The 20,331-nt window shown below is 40.3% G+C and overlaps 1 long non-coding RNA gene across 1 annotated transcript in view; it reads left to right on the top strand.

Annotated features, from left to right (window-relative positions):
- The first annotated feature begins 1,499 nt into the window (after window positions 1-1,499).
- The window catches only part of LOC117803771, a 40,900-nt gene continuing 22,068 nt past the window's right edge, over window positions 1,500-20,331 (top strand). The window contains exons 1-2 of the long non-coding RNA XR_004627842.1: window positions 1,500-1,695; window positions 9,135-9,186. This is a non-coding gene — a long non-coding RNA (uncharacterized LOC117803771). The remainder of the gene's footprint in view (window positions 1,696-9,134; window positions 9,187-20,331) is intronic.

Below are 20,331 nucleotides of genomic sequence, written 5' to 3'. Positions count from 1 at the left end.
GCAGACTCTCACGCCCCAGTCCAGACGTTGATAGATTGTAGATAGCATCACTGTTATCCCATCCTAAGTCTTTGTGTTCCAACCAGCTGATAGGCATGCATTTTTAGCTTACAGCCTAATTTCCCTTTCCATCAACACAGAGCGCACGTTTGAAAATGCGTGAGCAGGTATTGCTATTATGATGATGACTATTATTACTATTACCTTGATTTTATAGTGCATATTTTCTTTTAAGAGCCGAAAAGGCTTAAGAAATATTATATCACTAATCCTTCTACCATCACTGTGAAATAGGTAGGTGGCAAATATAAACAAGTATCAATATTATGCTAAATCATACTTAAGTATACGGTGTGAAATCCTGAGCGATCTAATGAAAGCAATATCCTTTTGCTGCTGGTGAAGTATTTTATGTTTTTATCTCTTATGTTAAATCAGTGAGGGGTAGGGCTTGGTTACCTATTATGCTTTTCTCCATCTCTCATTTAGATAATGTTCCTTTCACATTTATATGAAAATGTTTAGATATATTTTTGAAAAATTCTAGGCCCAGAAGAAATTTTACAAACGTGACCTCAGCAATACCTGTATATAAGGGAAGCAGAGACACTGAGAATTACCAAGTGGAACTGAATCAAAGGCCGTAAGAGGATCCAGTGAGCTTCTATATTGAGGCGTTTCTGGCCAGAGTCCAAGCCATCTTTCCATCTTGCCCGTTATTATGCCATATTAGACTTCTCCAAACTTCCATTATTTGTTCGTCACATTCACTAAATCTACTTTTTATCTTTAAAAAGCAACTAATTTAAAAAAATCTTAAATAAAATTTCCCTAAAAGGCAATGTTATATGACCACTGCAAATGAAAACCAGTGAAATACTACTTGGTATCAAATAAAGTAACACTGAAAACCAACATCATGAAAGCAAACAATGTTGTTAAATTCCAGTCTGTAGACTTTGGGCCTGAGGCTGGCTCACTTTGTGAAAAGGAGAGATTTAGCAAGTACTGGAGTGGTGTGAAAGATACATTGGCACCAAACTGAGACTGTCTTTTTGAGGCAATTAGGAGAATTAACAGAGTTAGTAGGAGATTATTTTTCTGACTTCATAATTCAGTGTTATTTAATGCCTATATATGTACTACTCAAAACCATTGCCCTTCACTCCCATTGTTTTGAACATTAATTCTCGAGATGTAACTAGTGCAGGCTACTCACAGTTTCACCCATTACTCCTGCTTCCTTACAACGAAATACTTCCTGCTGTGGGCCTTTGTGAAGCTTCTCCCATCTGCTCTGACTTCTCCTTTTCTCTAACCATCTGAATCTTTTTAGCCTTGAGACTGATTTTAAATTCTTGCTGAGGTTCCTTGGTTTCCGGGGCTTGTGGAAATCTCACCGTTTTAAAAATTCCTTTTGCCCTACTCGGTTCATATATATTTTTTAAGATTTTATTTGAGATAGAGCACGATCAGGGGGAGGGAGAGGGAAAGGGAGAAGCAGACTCCCCACTGAGCAGGGAGCTGGACTCAGGACACGATCCCAGGACCCTGGGATCATGACCCGAGCTGAAGGCAGCCACTTAACCGACTGAGCCACGCAGGTGCCCCGTACTCAGTTCATATTTATCACGCACCAACTCGGTGGTTGAGAATCTTCTTGTGGCAGAATCTGTCTCCATTACCGTCTAGCTGGTAAGCTTTTTGTGGGCAGCATGGCCTCTTACGCTCTTTCTTAGCATGATGCCTTGCAGGGAGCAGTGCTCAGTCACTAACTGTTGCTTATTTGGGACCAAATTTCTCTGAACTGGCTCCGTTTGTAGTTTGAATATCCATGTGCCAACTGGGGCTGTATGCACAGTAGATTGATAGCTTTGAGGGTTCCTGTTTCACCTTGTCACTCTGTTCAGTGTCGCTACAGCTGATATAGAAACTTTTGGCAGACTGCAAGTGAGAACACTAAGTTCCAATTTATTTCTGCTTTGACCTGGAAGTTATGGTTTGTGCTATTTGTGACATTCCTAGGGACCTTAGGAAAGCCTGTCTAACTCAGAGAAGGTAAGCTAAATTGAATGGAAACCTTGGGTTTGGATTCAATCTAGTAGCCCAATCATCTAGAATTCATAGAAGGCATTGCAGGAAGAGGCAAGAAAACCATCTTAGGCCACCTGACACAGTTTTCATTATCCAGGCCACCAGATCATACTTCTTTCTTTAGCGTGCAATAGTTTTCAGGCTCTCTCTACCATGATATGATTGTTTTTCAATTGAATCCTTCCTTTTGGGCTCTGTTTGTCAGGTTAATTAACTGCATTTGTCTCAGATCCTGAAAGGTAATTGTTTCTAAGATTTGGATGCAGTATTCCCCCAAAGATCACCAAATTTACAAACAAGTTGTTACTGCTGAAATCTTGATATTTCACTTGGGTAAAATTGAAAGTACTGAGATTATCTACATACTGATAAACTTTCCCCATTTGAAATCTTTCCATTGTGTATGGTTACATTTCATGTGACTTGTATGATTCTTGATGGTTGTAAGGACTTTCTTCAAGAATATACTCTTTTTGCAAAGGCCTTCTGTTCGTCTGTGACACCTCTCAAAAACAGCTACAGCGCATTTTAAACAACACAGAAAATTATTATGAAACACTGGAACTCAAATAGGAACCAGAGATGTCAAATCCAGCCAAGTAAATCCATAGTCCCTTCTTATTTCCGGTTAAAGGTGTTGAGATTGCATTTTCATGGCCTTTGTAAAATTGTCAGTAACTGTAGGAATATTAAGGGGTTAATCCGTTTCGTTTACTTAAATATTCCAAACCACGATGAAAACATTTTTGCACCTAAGAGGAAAGATTGTTGGTGAAAAACTGAAGATACATGATTTATCACTCCCCTCACAAATAAAATTTATTCATTGCATCCACCAGCCATCACACAGATGGTCAGAAAATTGGCTTTGTGTAGGGATGTGGATTCAGGCATGAATATTAATATGAGACAGATGTAAACGCATATTAATATGCATTTGCTTTGCATGGACTGACATTACAATATTTTCATTAAAGAAACTGCATTTGAAAAGAAAGTATAGGTCACCTTTTACAAAGCATAAAATTGTATGGTAGAATATATTTGTTGGCTCTGGAAAACTACTGTTGATAAGAAATGGAAAAATTAATGTTGAATCTGTGGTCGGATGTTTATAACAAGGCAACAGAGTCATCAGAAAGATTTTGCTCCTCTGGATTACAATTAAACTCTATTTTTGAACTTTAGCCGTGCGGCGCACAGGCTGCCACTCGAGCGACCTAGGAAGCAAAGCCCTGTTTGGATATGATACATGGACAAGTATAAATTATGAGGAGTCTGAGATAAGCTAAACTGTCAAGAAAGATCCATTCACATCCTAAGACACAAATTTTCAGTGTGCGGTTGCCGTAATGGCAGTGATTCATAAAAATATAAGATTTATGCAGGCATGGTACTTTGGGATTTTTTTTTTTTTTTTTGTGCGGGACAGCATTTATGCTCACATCAGCGCCAGCATCTGTGCTGTTAGTATCTGCTTATGGTAGCATTGTGCTTCCTTCCCGAGTGGAGGGAGAGAACGTGACATTGTAAAAAGCTATTCACATGCTTGCTGCTTTGTACTCACAAACCATTCACAGGGTGTTTTGCCACTAAAATATTGCTTACTGGAGAGAACAGCAGCTTTCTTCTGTTTGCGAATCCCTTTAAAACTGCTGTGTTAGCTCTTCAGACAAACATGATTACATCCCAGCACACGAACATGCAAGTTAATAATTATAAATGATCTGTTATTGATTATTCACTTCAGCGACTTCACTCATCCTTACAAAACCTCTGTGAGGCTTCTGAATTCCATTCTCCAGCCCTCATGTCCCCCCGCAGACTTCCTCATGAATTTCTAGCTGCCCAGTGAAAAAATTCATCTAGGGGTCCAGCAGTATGTCCAAAAACAGAGTTGGAATCCCCCCCCACCCACCGCCAGCACTAGCATGGATCGTGGAGAGAGCATGGAACCTGCTCTGGGATTAGGAAGCTTTGGGTTCAGATCTTGATTCTGCTTCTCACTGGCCGCATGATCCAGGCAAATCACTCAACTTTTCTGAGCCTCAGTTTCTTATGGGTAAACAAAGGGCTACTTTCACTTGATTGTTTGGCATATTCCTTGTGAAAACTTATGGGAAATTGCTAGCATGTCTGGCACATGGTAATTTCTCAGTTCTATTTTCATAGTTTTCTATTTCTTTTGCTGGCCCAGCCATTTTTCCAGTCTCTCTGTCTCTTTACTCAGTTATCATCCGTTCTGTTTCGTATTCATTTTCACTGTCCTCATTCTGCTTTGGGCTTGCTTACACTTGTCCTGGTGTACAACTATTTATAATACGATGGTTTTGTGACTGGTTTTCCCATCTACTCATCAGCCATGGGACAAGTTGATTTTCCTAAAGCATAGCACTGATCAGGTTTCCTTTTTGTTTAAAATCCTTCAGGGGTTTAGCATTACTTATCAAGTAAAACCCAAATCCTTTGTTGGCAGGCAAGGTCTCTTTTTGCTGAGCTTCTAATCTGCCCCTTCAGGCCAGTCTGTCTTCTTCTTTTTAAAAAGATTTTATTTTTAAGTAATCTCTACATTCAAAGTGGGGCTCGAACTCATGACCCCAAGATCAAGAGTCGCACGCTCCACCGACTGAGCCAGCCTGGTGCCCCCAGTCTCTGTCTTCTTGTTGCACCTTCCTGGACTGGTTTTTCCAAACCTGCTCTCGCTTTCCTGCCTTGGCCTTGTTTGGATTCTGTCTGGAAGAGCGTCTCTCCGTAGCACTACCTGGTGCTTCTGTCCCAGGAATATTTTCCTTTGAATACTGTAACATTGGGTTTCAGTCCAATAAACGTTTGTTACAAAGTTTATTTGACAAATACATTTTTAGAACTCGAATTCATTCAGCCTTCATTAAAACTCTTTCATGTGTCCATTCTACAGATGAAGAAGCTGAGGCACAGAGAGTGAGTAACTCTTGGTCATAGAGCTTCTAAGTGACAGATTTGGGATTCCAACCCAGGTGGTCTAGCTGCAGGCTGTATTATTAGCCACACGTATTCTGTACCATGCCGCTTCTCAACTTCAAAAATTTTAACATTTTCTGTGCCTTCCTACCTGTCCTATTCCTGTTAACGTACTATTGCAGTTCTCTACCAAGATTTCCTTTTTTGTTTTTCTAACAAGAGATTATTTGTCTGGATTATTGAATCATTTAGCCTTTTCTGCTGTGTTTGAGTCAAAAATTAAACCAGTGGTTGTCTGAAAAGGTTCTGGATGAGCATAGCTATTTGATAGCTATGATCTCTCTATCAGATGTTTCTTTATATATTTATATATTATATTTCTTTTAGGGACTGATATAAAACATTTCCACTCTGATTCTGTAATCCTTATGTATCAATTATACATGTTGTTTATATATTGAAGATATTCAACAAGATGGGATGTCTTGCATTAAGTAGGCCAAGAACATTCCCACGCCTCTAGGCACCCAGTAGTTTCTAAGTGGAAAACAAGCCTGTTTTTCTCACTGCCTTGTTTCCAGTGCCTAGCGTATTGCCTGGAATATGGCTAGTAAACAAATGCTCAAAGAACCATTCTATTTCCTCATGTTGTTCTAAGTACTCTTAGTAATAAGTTATTTATATGTTAATTTATTCCTTTGTGTTTGTTATGATCACCCTTGGTGTGGTTCTTAAAGTTGCAATTCAGAGTTCCACATGTAGTCACTCCCAAAGAAACAAAGAAATGAATCTTTATTTCCCACTTGAGGGTGGATGGGCGTCATAGCAAATGGAGCCCAGGGTGATTACCGAATATATTTAATAGGTCCCTTGATCCTACTCTCTCCACGTCAGCAGGCGTCAATTTTTTAAAGTGGGGGTGCTTAGTCAGGGGCACACAAACCCTTTAGGAGATCCATGGATGGGCTTCAGGGTCTATGAGATTGCTAAAATTGTGTGCATAATTGCATATATGAATTTTTTGGGGGAGAGGTCCATAGATTTTAAAGAATAATTTATATTATTCTCCTTTGACTTTTAAATGATAAAGTAAACTGTGAAAAAATTTAAACTGTACAGAATATCAAGTTAAAAAATTCAACCAGCATAGAAGCATATCAAATAGAAAGTTAGAATTTGTTTTTTCTTCACTTTTCTCTCTTTACATCTTCAATCTCTTAATCTCATAAGAGGATCACACCATGGTTCTATTTGACGACTGACTTTAATAATACCAAGTTATATTTCCATATCAGTATGTATAGACCAGCCTTTTTGAAAACCTTTATTTTGATATAATTACAAATTCACAGGAAGTTGCAGAACTGTATGGAGAGGTCTGATGTTCCAGGACCAATGGTAATATATTGCATAACTATAGTGCAACATCAAAACTGGGAAACTGACGTGGGGGTCTACAGAGTTCATTAACATTTCTCCAGTTTTACCTGGCCCTGAGTGTGTGCTTCTGTGCAGCTGTGTTAGGCACTATGCAAGTACCACGACCACAGTCAAGGTATAGAACTGTCTGCAGTCATAAGGACCCCTCCTACTACTCCTTTGATAGCTGCATCCACCCCTCTCTGTGCTATCCCTCATCCCTGGCAACAACTTATCTGTTCTTTAGCTCTATAATTTGTTATTTCAAGAATGTTCTATAAGGGGAGTCATACAATTTGTAGTCTTTTGAAATTTGCTTTTTTTTTTTTTTTCCTACTCAGCATAAGTCCCTGAAGATTTATCCAAGTTGCTGAGTGTATCTGGTTCACTTCCATTTATTGAGAAGCAACGTGTGGTACAGGAGGGCGGTGCCCCAGCTGGTTTCTGCACGTGTCCACTGAAAACCGTTTAATTGTTCATGGTTTTTGGCTACTGTGAATAAAACCGCTATGGACTCTAGTGAACAAGTTTTTTGTGTGAACAAGTCTTCATTTCTTTTTTTTTTTTTTTTTAAGATTTTATTTATTTGAGAGGGCGAGTGAGCAAGAGACAGAGCAGCGGGGACAGAGGGAGAGGGAGAAGCAGATTCCCCGCTGAGCAGGGAGCCCAATGTGAGGCTCGATTCCAGGACCCTGAGACCATGACCTGAGCTGAAGGCAGATGCTTAGCCAACTGAGCCACCCAGGCGCCCCCAAGTCTTCATTTCTTTGGGATAAGTGGCCAACAGTGCAATTGCTGGGTCACAGGATAAGTGCTTGTAGCTTTATTAAACACTATAAAACTATTTTGAGGTCCGTAGCTTTATTACAGATTATCAAAGGGAACTGTGATCCTAAAAAGGCTGAACTAACTTGATACGACACAAATATCACAAATATGGCCTGTGACCCAGTTATTTGCTCCAAATTGTCACGTAAGGAAACTCTTTTTTTTCTCATTCTTTCTTCTGTTACCTCGTAGGCATTTCACATGAGAACTTGAGCAGTGTTTCTTTGAGGACATTCCTTATCACTTACAACCCTGGTCCTAGGACTCCTGTAACTTCCATGCCTCTGCAGTGTTTTCAGTGCCCATTATCTCTAAGAGAAATCAGCAACAACTCTTGCTCTCAGGGATTTTGACTGCATTTACCATACTGTTCTTATTTATTTACGTTGTCAACACTTCATCCACTGATTGTCTGTCTGCTCTGTTAGTCCTGTGTCTTCAGACAATTAAGTTGTTTCTACTTACTCTTGCACTGTGCTTCCTGTGTTCTCAAAATGCAGCTCATTGAAACCCTATGTTAGCTGTCGTCTTCTTTGCTGTGGGGAAAATTGAATAGAAAACAGCTCTGCCTGGGCTGGTGGCAAGAAAGGAATTTCCAAAGATGGAGAAGGATGGTGATAAAAAATGATTAAAGCCAGGATGAGGCAGGTTTATAATTTCTTTTAAGTTAAATTTTCACTGGGGCTTCCTTTCCTGGTACCTGGCTGACCTGAGATGTAAGGACAGTAAACAGCCATTTACAAATGTAAACTTGTAAACATCCCAGAGATAATGAAGCAGATGTTTGGGCTTAAAAGGTAGCCTACTATTTAATGCTCCTAGTCAGTGTCTTATTTTCCTGATTATCAGCTTGTTTGATACAACATTTTTCTGGCTTGTGAGTTCATACGGTTTCATCTGACTCTGGGATCCAGTGTATCCAATGATAACTTATCATCAGAGCCAGATAACTTGTGTTCTGGAAAGTACTTTCGGTTTGCTGCATCAGATTTATGCCAGACCCTCATCTTCAAGTCCTGTTAGGACTAGCCTGACAAATCCCCAAAATCTAGGCTCTGTTTGCTTGGTCTTGGTTGAACCTGGACTAGATTACAGTAATGATGAGCAAAGGGCAGAAGGAATTGTTATTTTCTTATTCTCTTTTTTTTTTTTTAAGTTAATGTTTATCAAGAGCTAATTAAGCCACACACTGTGCTATTTCATGTGCATTACCTCTTTTGATGTTTATAGGAACCTTAGGCACTTACTCCGCCCTGTCTTATCCGAGGCTTTCCCTCCCTCTACCACGGGTTGACTGGTCTTCACAACTCACTGGATGCTCGAGGCCAGTGGATTATTCTTCCAGTGCACTGAGTCCTTCAGCTGCTTTCAGTGGAGGGATGTGCTCGGAAGGATAAATGGAGCTTGTTCCCAAGCCTGTTTCTCAGATGCGTTTGTTGTTGAAGTTATGTAAATCGATTAAATATTATGTAAAGTTGTAATATATAGGTGGGAAAGAAAGATACTGTTTTTATGAAAACTTAAGTTGAATGTTTAGAAGGTCTTAAGGAATTCACTAATCAAGTTGCTGTTCAACTTAGTGTGGTGGGAAAATCTAGAAGGATTTTGTACTTAGACCGTTTTTGCAAGTGTCTGCATGTTCTGCTTCTTGTTAACGTAAAACTAGAGATTATATAACCACACTGGGTGTGGTTTATGCAAAAAAGAAAAAAAGGCTTTTGCACTATTTCATAAGCTTGATGAATGTTCATCATTCATATATTTTAAGTTACTGCAAGATATTTAAGGTATGTTTGTATCACTTTAGGACTCCCCCTTTTAACGGATATTTTTGCTTATCTAACTAATTCCAGGACTGAGTTATGTGGGATATGGAGCCTGCAACAATGTGATGGCATTTTGCAGGTAAGGAAACTGAAGTTTGCAGAGATTATGTAACTTGTCTTTTGTAACTTGTCTTCTTTTTCCAGAGGATTAATGATCCCCCTGTGGATATTGCAAAACTAGGATCGGGGTACATGTTTCATATGTTGGGAAATTGCTTGATCCTATATCAAGGTTTTTTTTTTTTTAAACCTTTATGTAATATGCATATTGGTGCCTAAAACCATTTTTGATGGTGATGATAAATTTAAAACACTGTGACATTACAATTAAAATGCTTAAGAATGTTGAGTGAAAAAAAAGCAGATTATAAACCCTATTTATAATATAAATCCATTTTTTAAAAAAGATTTTATTCACTTATTTGACAGAGAGAGACACAGCAAGAGAGGGAAGATAAGAGGGGGAGTGGGAGAGGGAGAAGCAGGCCTCCTGCCGAGCAGGGAGCCCTTTGTGGGGCCTGATCCCAGGACTCTGGGATCATGACCCGAGCTGAAGGCAGACGCCCAACGACTGAGCCACCCAGGTGCCCCATAAATCCAGTTTTGAGAAGAAATATATTTATCCAATTTTGGGGAGAATATATATACTTTAGATTATCATTACTATCAAATACACATATCTCCACATAAAATAGATGGACATTTTTACCAAGTCTTAATGATTGTTTTTATTTCTGAGTGGTAAGAGGAGAGATCATTTCTTTATTTTGCTTTTCTATATTTAAAAAAATTGCCTCTAGGCATACATAATATTTTTATGATCATTTAAAAGTTCTAAAAAACCAATCATGGGCTTGATTTTTTTCATTCTCCATGTTAAAAAATGTGCTGATTGGTCTATTATTACAGTCATTTTAATAAAGGTGGCATGGAATCAGGGGAAATGAAGGAATCTTCTATAATGTTTTCCCTTTGTCTGGTCTTCTGGACAAATTGCTTTAAAAAACAGGCTTGCATTCTGACCTGCTTTTCTCTGATACCTGACAATTCGTCTCAGATGTTTCTCTCCTGGGTCTACCAATGTCTTATCAGTGCTGCGTTCTGAAGAATTGAATGCAGTATGAGTTGATTTAACAGAGCTCTGTCATCCTCGATCTCTATTATGTCTAAGATTATAAGAAGTCTCCTGTCTTGTGACCTGGAATGGCCCCGCTAGAATGAATAATTCACCATCTTGTCTTCTCCAGTCACCCTATCTATGCCCTACCTGTTTTAAATGGAAGTTTTCTAACAAATGAAAAAAATATGGGTAAATAATTTTTCAGATTTTGTTTCTTACACCCCTGTAGTAGATTCCTGAGTTATATAAATGTGCAAATGAAAGCTGTCTCTTATTATCCACCTGGCTTTCTCCATGCAATTCATTTAGCTATATCTCTGTCTTTTCTTTTTGATGTTAACAATTGCTGAGATGAGGATGAATTGTAATGTTACTTGTCTGGGGTCTGAGGGAAATATGCCTGGGGAATGCAATGATTAGGGTGGGAGGGGTGTTTCTGTGTGAGAAACATACTCTTTTTTAAAAATCAGCATTGGTGGAAAATTGCCAGCTGGTCCATGGAGCTTTTAGTTAAAAACAAAGTCCTAGGTTATAGTTTTCCACAGAAACATGGTAATAATTCATTAAACTTTAACAGTTTAATCCAGAAGTCCGTGATGGTGGGGGGCCTCCGTGTGAAGCATAGAAAAAAATCTCTCTCAGGTTTGGTGCAATTTTCTTGCTTTTAATCTGGTGTTCAGGGTGTTTCCAATCATCCTTGCTTCACAGTTGGGAGTTTTTCCTTGGTGTTCTCATAGACTGTAGAAGGAATGATAAAACAGCTGTTATCAGGCTGCTCGAGAATCTCTGTCTTACCTCACCAGAATAGGAGGGTGAGGTACAGATGTTGTTTAATAAAGAACTTAAGAGACAGGTCAGCCTGTCCAGCCTGGATGAACACAAGGCTGTAATTGCTCAAGTGGGGACACATGTTACACCCCAAAGAGGATTCTATTTGACAGCTCCAGCTTTTCTGGCTGAGTCCTCTGAGAGGTGAGAATAATGATGTCTGTGGATATATATTGATGTGTGTAAGGGGGAAACAGGGAGGGTGGCAGTGGCAGATTTGAGAGACAGGAAGTGTTTTAACTTTTCCTTTGTCTTCCAAATTTAAGACACTTGTGGTGTAAGAATCGTCCTAAGAGTTCAGTATTTAGCTTTTCAGGAACAAGTCAATACTCAATGCAAAGCCACCTGCCAGTCCACAACTTGGAAACAAATGGAAAGTATGAAATGATGAATCAAATTACAGAGATTTCATGAGCAGAGAACAAGAGGGAGTTCACTCAAATGATCTCTCAGGACAGCATCCCAAAACTTGTGCTGACAATAAGCTGATCCATAGAGGCCTGATTCCACTCTAGGTCAGGTGTCACAGGCTCCCCACCCATCCAAGTGCAGGCTATGAACCTTTCCAATGATTAAACACTTCTCACACTTTGGTGGGCAAACAAATCACAAATTAGTGTGAGAAGAGCTCTAAAAGAAGAATTGTAGATGATAAGTTTCATTTTTTTAAGAGTACTGTCACTTTTTGTCTATCTTTTAAATACAATATAAAATCTTTTTACCAAAAAAAGAAAAAAATTGAAAAAATAAAAGAGAAATAAAATATCTTTTAATCTAACCCCATTATCCAATGGTGGTTATTGTCAACATCTTGGTGTATGCTTTTCCGTACTGTTTCTTACTTGTGTAAACCCCCCCTTTCCACATACATTTTAATTTTTTAAAATGATAATCGCATGAGTCATCACATTCATATTGTTTAATAGCCTGCTACTTTCACTTGATAATATCATGGTCATTGTTTCGTGTCAATACATTAAGCCTAGGTTATAATTTTTAATAGCCACATTGTAATCAATTGTATGGATTTGTCATTAGTTATTAAGCTGATTCCTTATAGATGGACCTTTCAATGGTTTCCACCATTCTGCGATTATAACAAACTCTATGATGAGTACCTTTGCAATCTTTTTTTTTTACACATTTGACAAATTATGTTAGAAAATAGAATTTCTGAAAAAAGAAATTGATAGCTACAGCCAAACTGTCACCTAAAGATGTTAAACCAATTTATGTTCCTGCCAATAGTGTATGAGAATTCCTGTGTTTTCTCAAGCAGTTGCCAACATTAGGTTTTGTGTTTGAAAAGATCTATATTAATCTGTTAAATTAAAAATATTATCAGTTTGTTGTCCTGATTTGCATTTATTTTCTAACTAATAAGATAGAGAATTTTTTATTTGCTTGTAACCATTTGTACTCTATCTTTTACCATCTGCCTTTTGTTCATTTTTTATCCTATTGGGCTGTTTATATTTTCTTTATTGATTTTTAAGTTCATTATGTATTAAGCATATCAATTATTTTTTCATGAATTCTTCTCCGTAAGCCCCCCAGTTTGTCAATTGACTCTTTAAAAGCCTTGTTCATGGTTTTTTGGGTCAAAGAGAAACTTTAAAAATGGTGTGTAATAAAATCTATTCATTTCTTCCCTTTATGATTTCTATCTTTGGTATAATTCCTAGCCCAAGATTATATTAATTTCATTGATATTTTCTTCTAGTACTTTTATTTTTTATTTGTTCTCATTTGAATCTTTAGTCTATAAAGAATGTTTCATACATTCCATTATATACAGCACTGGTTAGTAACTTAACCCTGTCTCCTGAAATGGTTAACTACATTCTCTATCATCACATATTGAATTTTCCATCATTTCATTATTATTTTGAGATGCTTTCTTTATCAGATTATAAATTCTGATACATACTGGGTCTTTTTCTGAATTTACTCTCCTATTAAGCCATCCACTTTTATGCCAGCGTCATGCCCTTTCAAGAGCTCTAACCTAATGTAGTGAGTGACTGGAGGGCATATCTTTTTGTCTTCTTAGCCATTGCACACCACCGTCTTTCCATAGTGGCTATGAATGTATGCCTTAAGTCCAACCCTGTTACTACATGTCTAATCACAGGCAAATTACCCACCTCTTTCATGCGCTGATTTCTTCATATGTAAAATGAAGAAAATAATACCTCACAGAGTTGTTGTGACAAGTGAAGTAATGTGTAAAGCTCTCTGTGCAGAGCTTAGAGTGTAGTATGTTCACCAATAACTGTTAGTTCATAATAGAAAGACATTTAGGACATAGTCCTTCTCATGGTTTTGCTCATGACTTGATTGGAGAGATTAAGGATAAATATGAAAAGGGAGATAATTTAATGACACCCCATAAAGTGAATTTGCACATTCCAACCCTCCCCTCTGTTAGATGGCAGACTCGGGGCTGCCGTGGCAGAGACAGAGATGTGGGTAGGGCAGCTGGCTGCTCGAGACATATTTCAGGGTGGCAGTGACTTGATTTGGTCATCAGTGTCCTGGAATTGGTTCTCAGCTTTGTGGTCCTGTTGACCTAGAGTCAGTTCGGATCTGGAGTCACACCCAGCAAATATATGGTTTCAGGTTATCTGATCTGAGAAGACGCACATGTCTAATGAAACAGAGCTCACTCTCAGATCATGTACCCTGTCCGGAAAGCATGGAGATCTGCGTTCTGCTGGCTGTTTTTATAAACATGGTACAATCCCTCTCTTCATTTTTTTGTCTACCAATCATTATGGTGTTCAGGTTTCCCAAATCAGCGGGTGCCCAGATGTGGTTGCAGCTTATCTGGTGCCTTCTCGCTCATGGAGTCTGAGTCCCTTAAATTGTTCATGAATGTGGATCTCCCACAGTAGGGAAGGCCTGCCTTGGATACTGCCTATGACACTGAAATGACTTAATGTGACTTATATTAACTTGTTATGCTCCTTTTCTATTCCTTAACCCAGCAGCTATTCCTTATGGCAGCCTCTCAACGCTGGATAAATTATTTCTGCACCCCCAAATAGAGTAACTCTTCTAGAACAGGAGTAGTTACTTTTTAATGCAATATCTGTCTCCTGTTCACTATTGGATCAATACGAACAAATTCACATTCTTTGCCTACTTTTCCTTGATTACACACACACACCTCTCTTCTGTTGCTACAGCTCTTCTTTATACTTATTATCAAATACACTTGATTAAATGATAACCTTCATTTCCTACATTCTAGCCTTTAGAATGTTGGGCTTGGCAGATTCCTAAATCCATGCAACAACACATTTACACATCAACTCTTAGGACCACTGAATATGCTAATCTCTTGTATGCTGACTTTTACCACCTTCTGTTTCAATGGGTGGTTGTTTCCTGACCTTGCCTCCAAGTTCAGAGGGTGTAGATTCTTGACTATGGCCCCCAAATGAGCGGTGACTTCTTTCATGCTACTAAAAGGAAGCTTGTGCTTTCATCGGAGTTCCATTTTCTTCGGGTGACATCAGACAAGGGAGTTATGGTTTCCACATCTAATGTTATCTATCTATAATATAATAGCGGGCTTTATTGTTCCAAACTGCTGTTGAAAGACACAACCAATACTGAGCCATTACCTATATATATTTTTATCACCCACTATTCATTATAATGCCGTTGTGTTCTGTCAGTGTTATCAGAGGCAACCAGTATTTATTAGGTATCCACTGGATGTGTGACATTGTGGTAGGTGCTGCCAAGGGCACTGGTTTAGAATGAAGCATTACATGGGAAGAGGGTGACAATTTTTCTTTATAGTGAGTGCACCACTCTACTTTTCACTGTAGTTTTGGCCACTGGGTTGGTCAAATTGTTCATTTTGTCCCTTGGACTCTGTTAGGATTTTCTAAAAATGTGTGTTTGTCATGTGTTTTAGATGGGCTCACTGCAGTATGGCCTTTTTGTGAATACAGTAAGAAAAGATAGTCCCTTCCATTATTTACATAGATATGTGTGTATATATATATTCACTTCATTCATTCATTCTCTATCTATCTATCTGCCTATCTACATTTCATTTCAGTGTGTATGCTGTGAAGCTGGGTTAATTTAATAGAAGACTTATAAATATTTATAGACCCATTTACCCAAATCAACTTAGCTTACCTTATTACACATCGTATCCTGGAATTTCTGGTGAGGACTTAATGTTCCCTTCTGGGAGCAGTTTCTGACTTCTTGGTGTCTGATCAGTATAGAGTCTGAGCTCCCAATTTTCTTAGTCTTTGGATTCATCAACCATCTTAAGTCTCACAGTGTATATGGAGCTGCAGTAATCACCCTGTTGGTATAGTGTGTCTGAGGTACTGGTCGATTTTGACGTGCACAGTATGCGCCTTGATCCTACTGTCTCTTGGTCTCTGGGGTGCCTGCCATTATATCATAGAGTCCTGCTATATACTGACAAGTGGCAAATCTACCTTGATCTTTTTGAAGTTTTGGATACTTCTTTTATTATGCAAATGATGATGGTTTGAGTTGTAACTCGTTTGTTATTCTCTACCCAAAGTGTCTTAGCAGAGCTAGAATCAATTCTGGTGTCATCACTGGTCATACCAGGTAGAGGGTTGTGTGACATTTTTTTGGACACCAAGAGGGACTCATTGTATCAAACACAGAAGCAAGCTAACCCATTAAACAAGGCATTTCAGTGCAGTGGAACTCACTTGGTGTATATGATAGTCATCATTATTAGTAAAAATATTGATAAAAATTTTAATGCATGCAATCTCATCATTTTACAGAATAGCCAGATATTTGTTAGGCTTTAATTTGCATGATGGTGTATGTTTTCCATGTGCGTCCTTTTATTCAGTGTGGGCAAAGTAGATACCATTGCCTTGTGGGGAGCCATCATGGGGTATTGGAGAACCAGACAAACCTGGGGTTGGATTCCTCCCCAACTACTCTAATCACTCAGTAGTAAATGCAAGTGACTTAAGTGCAAGCAAACAGCTTGAGGGTTGTATCATTGGGTTCCAGTCAGGAGGCTGCAAGCATAGGAATTATTTTAGCAGAGAATTTAATATTAAGAATTGTTAAGTGAGTGTTAGAGAAATGAAAAGGGTAAAAACGAACACCTGGGCATCATGGCGGTGATGATGCAGGAAGAAGCTACCATCCCTCGGTTGGTTGGGGAAACAAGAGGAAGAAGATGGAATTATTAGAACTTAGAATATTGGAGGAAGGACCTCGCAGGGCTGGGCTGCAGATCTCTGAGGCGGGTGTGCTGGCTGGGCTGGTGTCACTGAAGGGCTGCTTCTACGAGCGTTAGAAAACCCGTACACTTTACTCACTGTTGCTACTGCATTGCAAACTGCTACTGTAGGCAGGAACGAGCTGCTGCGGCCAGAGCTAGGGAGTGTTGTTGCTGGAATGAAGGAGGCCCAGAACATGGACAGGAGTAAACCAGGTAGGCACGAATCCTTCTTCTTCCTGCAGTCTTGTGGTCTCTCTGATGCCCCCTAGTGACAGAACCTAACAGGGAGCCACTCGGTCTGTGGTCTGCGGAGTCCCAGGCCCACCGGCCACCCGAAGCAGAGCACAGAAGGCTCCTGTGAGACTGAGAAACACTCGTTTCATAGCCAGCGCAGGCATGATGTTGCCTACCCTGATGGGTTGTTACTGAAATTTATGTAAAGAATCAAGTGTGATGACTAGTTCATAGTAGGGGTTAAAATCCTCTGTTCTTTTCAATTCTTACTACTTTACAAAGTCCTCTACCAGCCTAGTTCTTGAAGATTGTCAGTTACCCTTTGATAACTCCCATTCCTCTGCTTTGACCCCATTCCCACCATAGTAGCATTTTATGTGTGGATCAGTGGTGTTGGCTCTGGAATTCATTGGTTATTAGCTGTGGCCTTTGGGCAAGTTAACGAAGTTCTCCAATCCTGAATTTACCTTACATGAGATCAACATGGGCAGTGCTTAATTCAAAGCCTGGCAAGTAAGTGTTTAAACATGTTAGCTGCCATTACTGTCGCCCTCATCATCACGGTCATTACTGAATGTGTATGGAGAAGGAGGAATGAAAGAGCCTCAACTTGAGATATAGCATCGGAGAAGCCAGCTCTCTCCAGAATCACCAGTGATTAACTTTCTCTCTGAAGCCTAACCATTCTAATGAAAAAAAAGCAGTTTTCCTTGTTAGCCATCTACCGCATTTTTGATTCTTCAAAAAAATTCTCTGTTTCTAATCTTTGATCTGATATTCTGAAAGAAACCAATATTACCAATTCCGTTTTGTATTAGGGGATATTGAGACCTGAGATTCTTTGAGACTTTCCCTGAGTCATGCATGTGCTTGTAAAAAGGCCTGGAAGGGATTCAAAAATCCATCATGCCACTATCAGGGACTCTTGAATTCTGAAGCATTCCTGGCTCCCACTTGCTCAGGGATATGGAGACTGTCACTAGAAATTCAGAACGAGTGTTCTGCATGGTAATGCGGTACCTCACTGCTAGGTCCTGAGGCAAGCTGAGGACATCCTGAATTTTATGCATTATGCATGAGAGGGTGTAAGAAATAAAGGATCAATCATCTTCTCCCTCAGATAACATTGATCATTTGCTACACATTATTTGGCTGGGCTCTGTGCAGATTTATTTTCTCCAATGAGAACGAGAAGCAGATTGCCTGTTTTCTTAATGAGCAATGACATCAATCTAGCCAAATCTATCTAATGCACTGGATGACTCTCTCTTTCTCCCTCTCTCTCTGCCCCCCTCTCTGCCACAGTTAGAAGAAATGGGGACAGCTTCTGAAGACCGTGCCAGCTCCTGTGAGGGCGGTGACAGAGTGGGAAAATTGGGTCTAATTCAGGGTGATAAAGAGTCTCTTTCTCTCCCTTTACTTTTTTCTCTCTTTAATTTAAAGCAGTGTTTTCACTCTTCATTTTTCCAGATGGCATATGCTGAGGGGCTGATCTACAGAAAAGGCCAAGTGAAAAGTCACCCAATAACGAGAACGGAGAAAGATGGCATGCGAAAGGCATGACTCCGTAGTGATGCTAGGACTCTGAGCAGGCTGGAATGGCACAATCACCAGGAAAAATAACAAATACCAATCAGAGAATGTTACTACAGGCACTCCCGCCAACACGAATGACTCCCAGTAACACTGGAATCAGCATGTGGCACCCACGAGAAGTTGGAGTGGAAACTTCTGTTGATACAGTGTTCCCCTCATTGTGCTAGCCAACAGGCAGTAAATAGGCAGGTGTCGGAGGTATTGGAGTGACTGAAGATTTGAGAGGAGAGTGGGATGCCTTGCCAGGCACATTCCCTCCTTCAGTCAGACAAGTGTCCACTGGGCTTTGGGACGTTGACTGGCTGAGGTTGGGCAAGTTGGGATTTGGTGGGGCAGACTACTGATGGCAGATCAGGGCTGGCCTGGAGTCCTGGCGGGAATGGCCCCACTGAAGGCTGATTGCAGGGAAATGCCACGCCTATGAGAGAGCAGATATCACAGGCCCCTGGCCTGGCAGGGGGTAGGGCAAGAGGGATCCTAAGAGAGGAAGAAAATGTGTTACTAGGTGGAGGGAACAGAGGGATAGGGCAACTTCCAGGAGATCCTGCCAATAAATGGCAGTGGTTCAGGCCCTGGGAGGAAGAGAAGAGGCTCTGGTGAGACCAAGGCAAACATACATCCGAGGCAGAGGCCAGGGTGGTGGGACACAAAGCTTCCCACATCAGAAATTTCCCACTTACCCTGCAGTGTACCCACCTCCACTGTCTCAGAGTCGCAGAGAAAGATATGGGCTTGAAACGGTTGCGAGCTAATTAATCATGAACATGATAGCACATGGAATCAGTGATGTAAATTGTGAGACGTAAGTCCTGCTTCTGTTTTTTTTTTTTTCCCACAGAAATGTAAATATGGGAGAATTTTTACCCAGCCAACATTTGAGAACAAAGAAGACTGGGGGAGGAGTGTCACGCCTCTACTAATCAGGCTTGCATCCCACTCTGAAGGCCAGGGATGTGGGTCCTTAGAGCCACAGCTCAGGGACGGGGCTGGGAGACCCAGTTAAACAAGCAGTGGAGGGAAAGAAGGGCTGGGAGGATGTTGGAGGCTCTGCTGAAATAAGAAGTCACTCTGCCAGACTGTGCTAAGACTATAAAGATTTTCCCATAAAACGAGGGTTTCTTAGGATTTTTTCTTTTCTGTTGTTTCTTCCCTTCCCTTTTCTTTTTTCACAGACGAGGAAACCGTTATGGAGAAGCAAATGAACTTGCCCAAATTAGTGTCAGGTAGAGAGCTGATGTCTCATCTGTTAATGTGAGTTCAGAGCCTGGTCTCAGCACCGGGTCACACAGCATCTCAGCCGCCTGCCCTGGGATGTAAAGTCTGAGTCGGCCCTGCTCAGAGGCTGCCCTGAGCCAAACCATCACCTTTCTCATTTTAGAGCTAGAGAGAGTCCTTTTGTGGATTCACCCTGGGATCAACTGACTGTTTGGGGAGTTCAGCCACCACACAGTGTGCGTGGCATGAACTTGGAGTTGGCTCCCAACAGTCCTTTTATTTCGTAGCCCAATATAGATCATTACATTGTAGATCTTATTAAAATCCTCTTTTTGTATTTAGACCCTTGCTCTGGCCTGTCAAGATCTTTTAAAATCCTTACTAACAGCAGATTCTTCTTCTTTTTTTTTCCGCTTATTTTTTAAATGCGATACAACACGAAATGAAAACCACAACTCTCTTGAAAGCCCTCTTGTTTCCGAAAGCTTTGACACATTCAGCAAAGATCTATTCCTTGGTGTCTGTGTGTGCTATGTTTATTTTCTGCTTTGCCGATTCGTGGAGTCTAACTGTACCCCAATGTGCCTTTAGACGGCAAACTCTTCAGGGCAAGGGCTCTGCTCTTTGTTTTGGCACACGCTGCCTATTACAGGGCTCATTGTGCACCTGGGGTTCCAGATAAATAATAGCAATCCAGGAGGATTTCTCACTCGCAGAGCCGCACGGGCCCTTCCAGGCCGCCAGTTAGCTTCCTTTAAAGAATATCCGAGTGACCGATTTTACCTTGACATTGGGTGCCCCTCTCCCCGCAACTGTTCCGCCCGCTGCATGGCTGGTACCGGCTGCGTTACTGTTCGCTGCTTCTGCACCGCCCTTAGGAGCCATTCCGGAGCAGTAGCACTTAGGCTTGCAGATCGTGCACGTGTTTATGAATGTTTTGGTTCTGACTCCAGCCGGGCAGCATCCTTCCCCCTCTC

This window comes from Ailuropoda melanoleuca, chromosome 9 (genome assembly GCF_002007445.2).
Source record: "Ailuropoda melanoleuca isolate Jingjing chromosome 9, ASM200744v2, whole genome shotgun sequence".
In the NCBI taxonomy this organism is placed as follows: domain Eukaryota; kingdom Metazoa; phylum Chordata; class Mammalia; order Carnivora; family Ursidae; genus Ailuropoda; species Ailuropoda melanoleuca.
The sequence above is the reverse complement of the archived record's forward strand: the minus strand, read 5'-3'. Positions and strand labels throughout refer to the sequence as shown.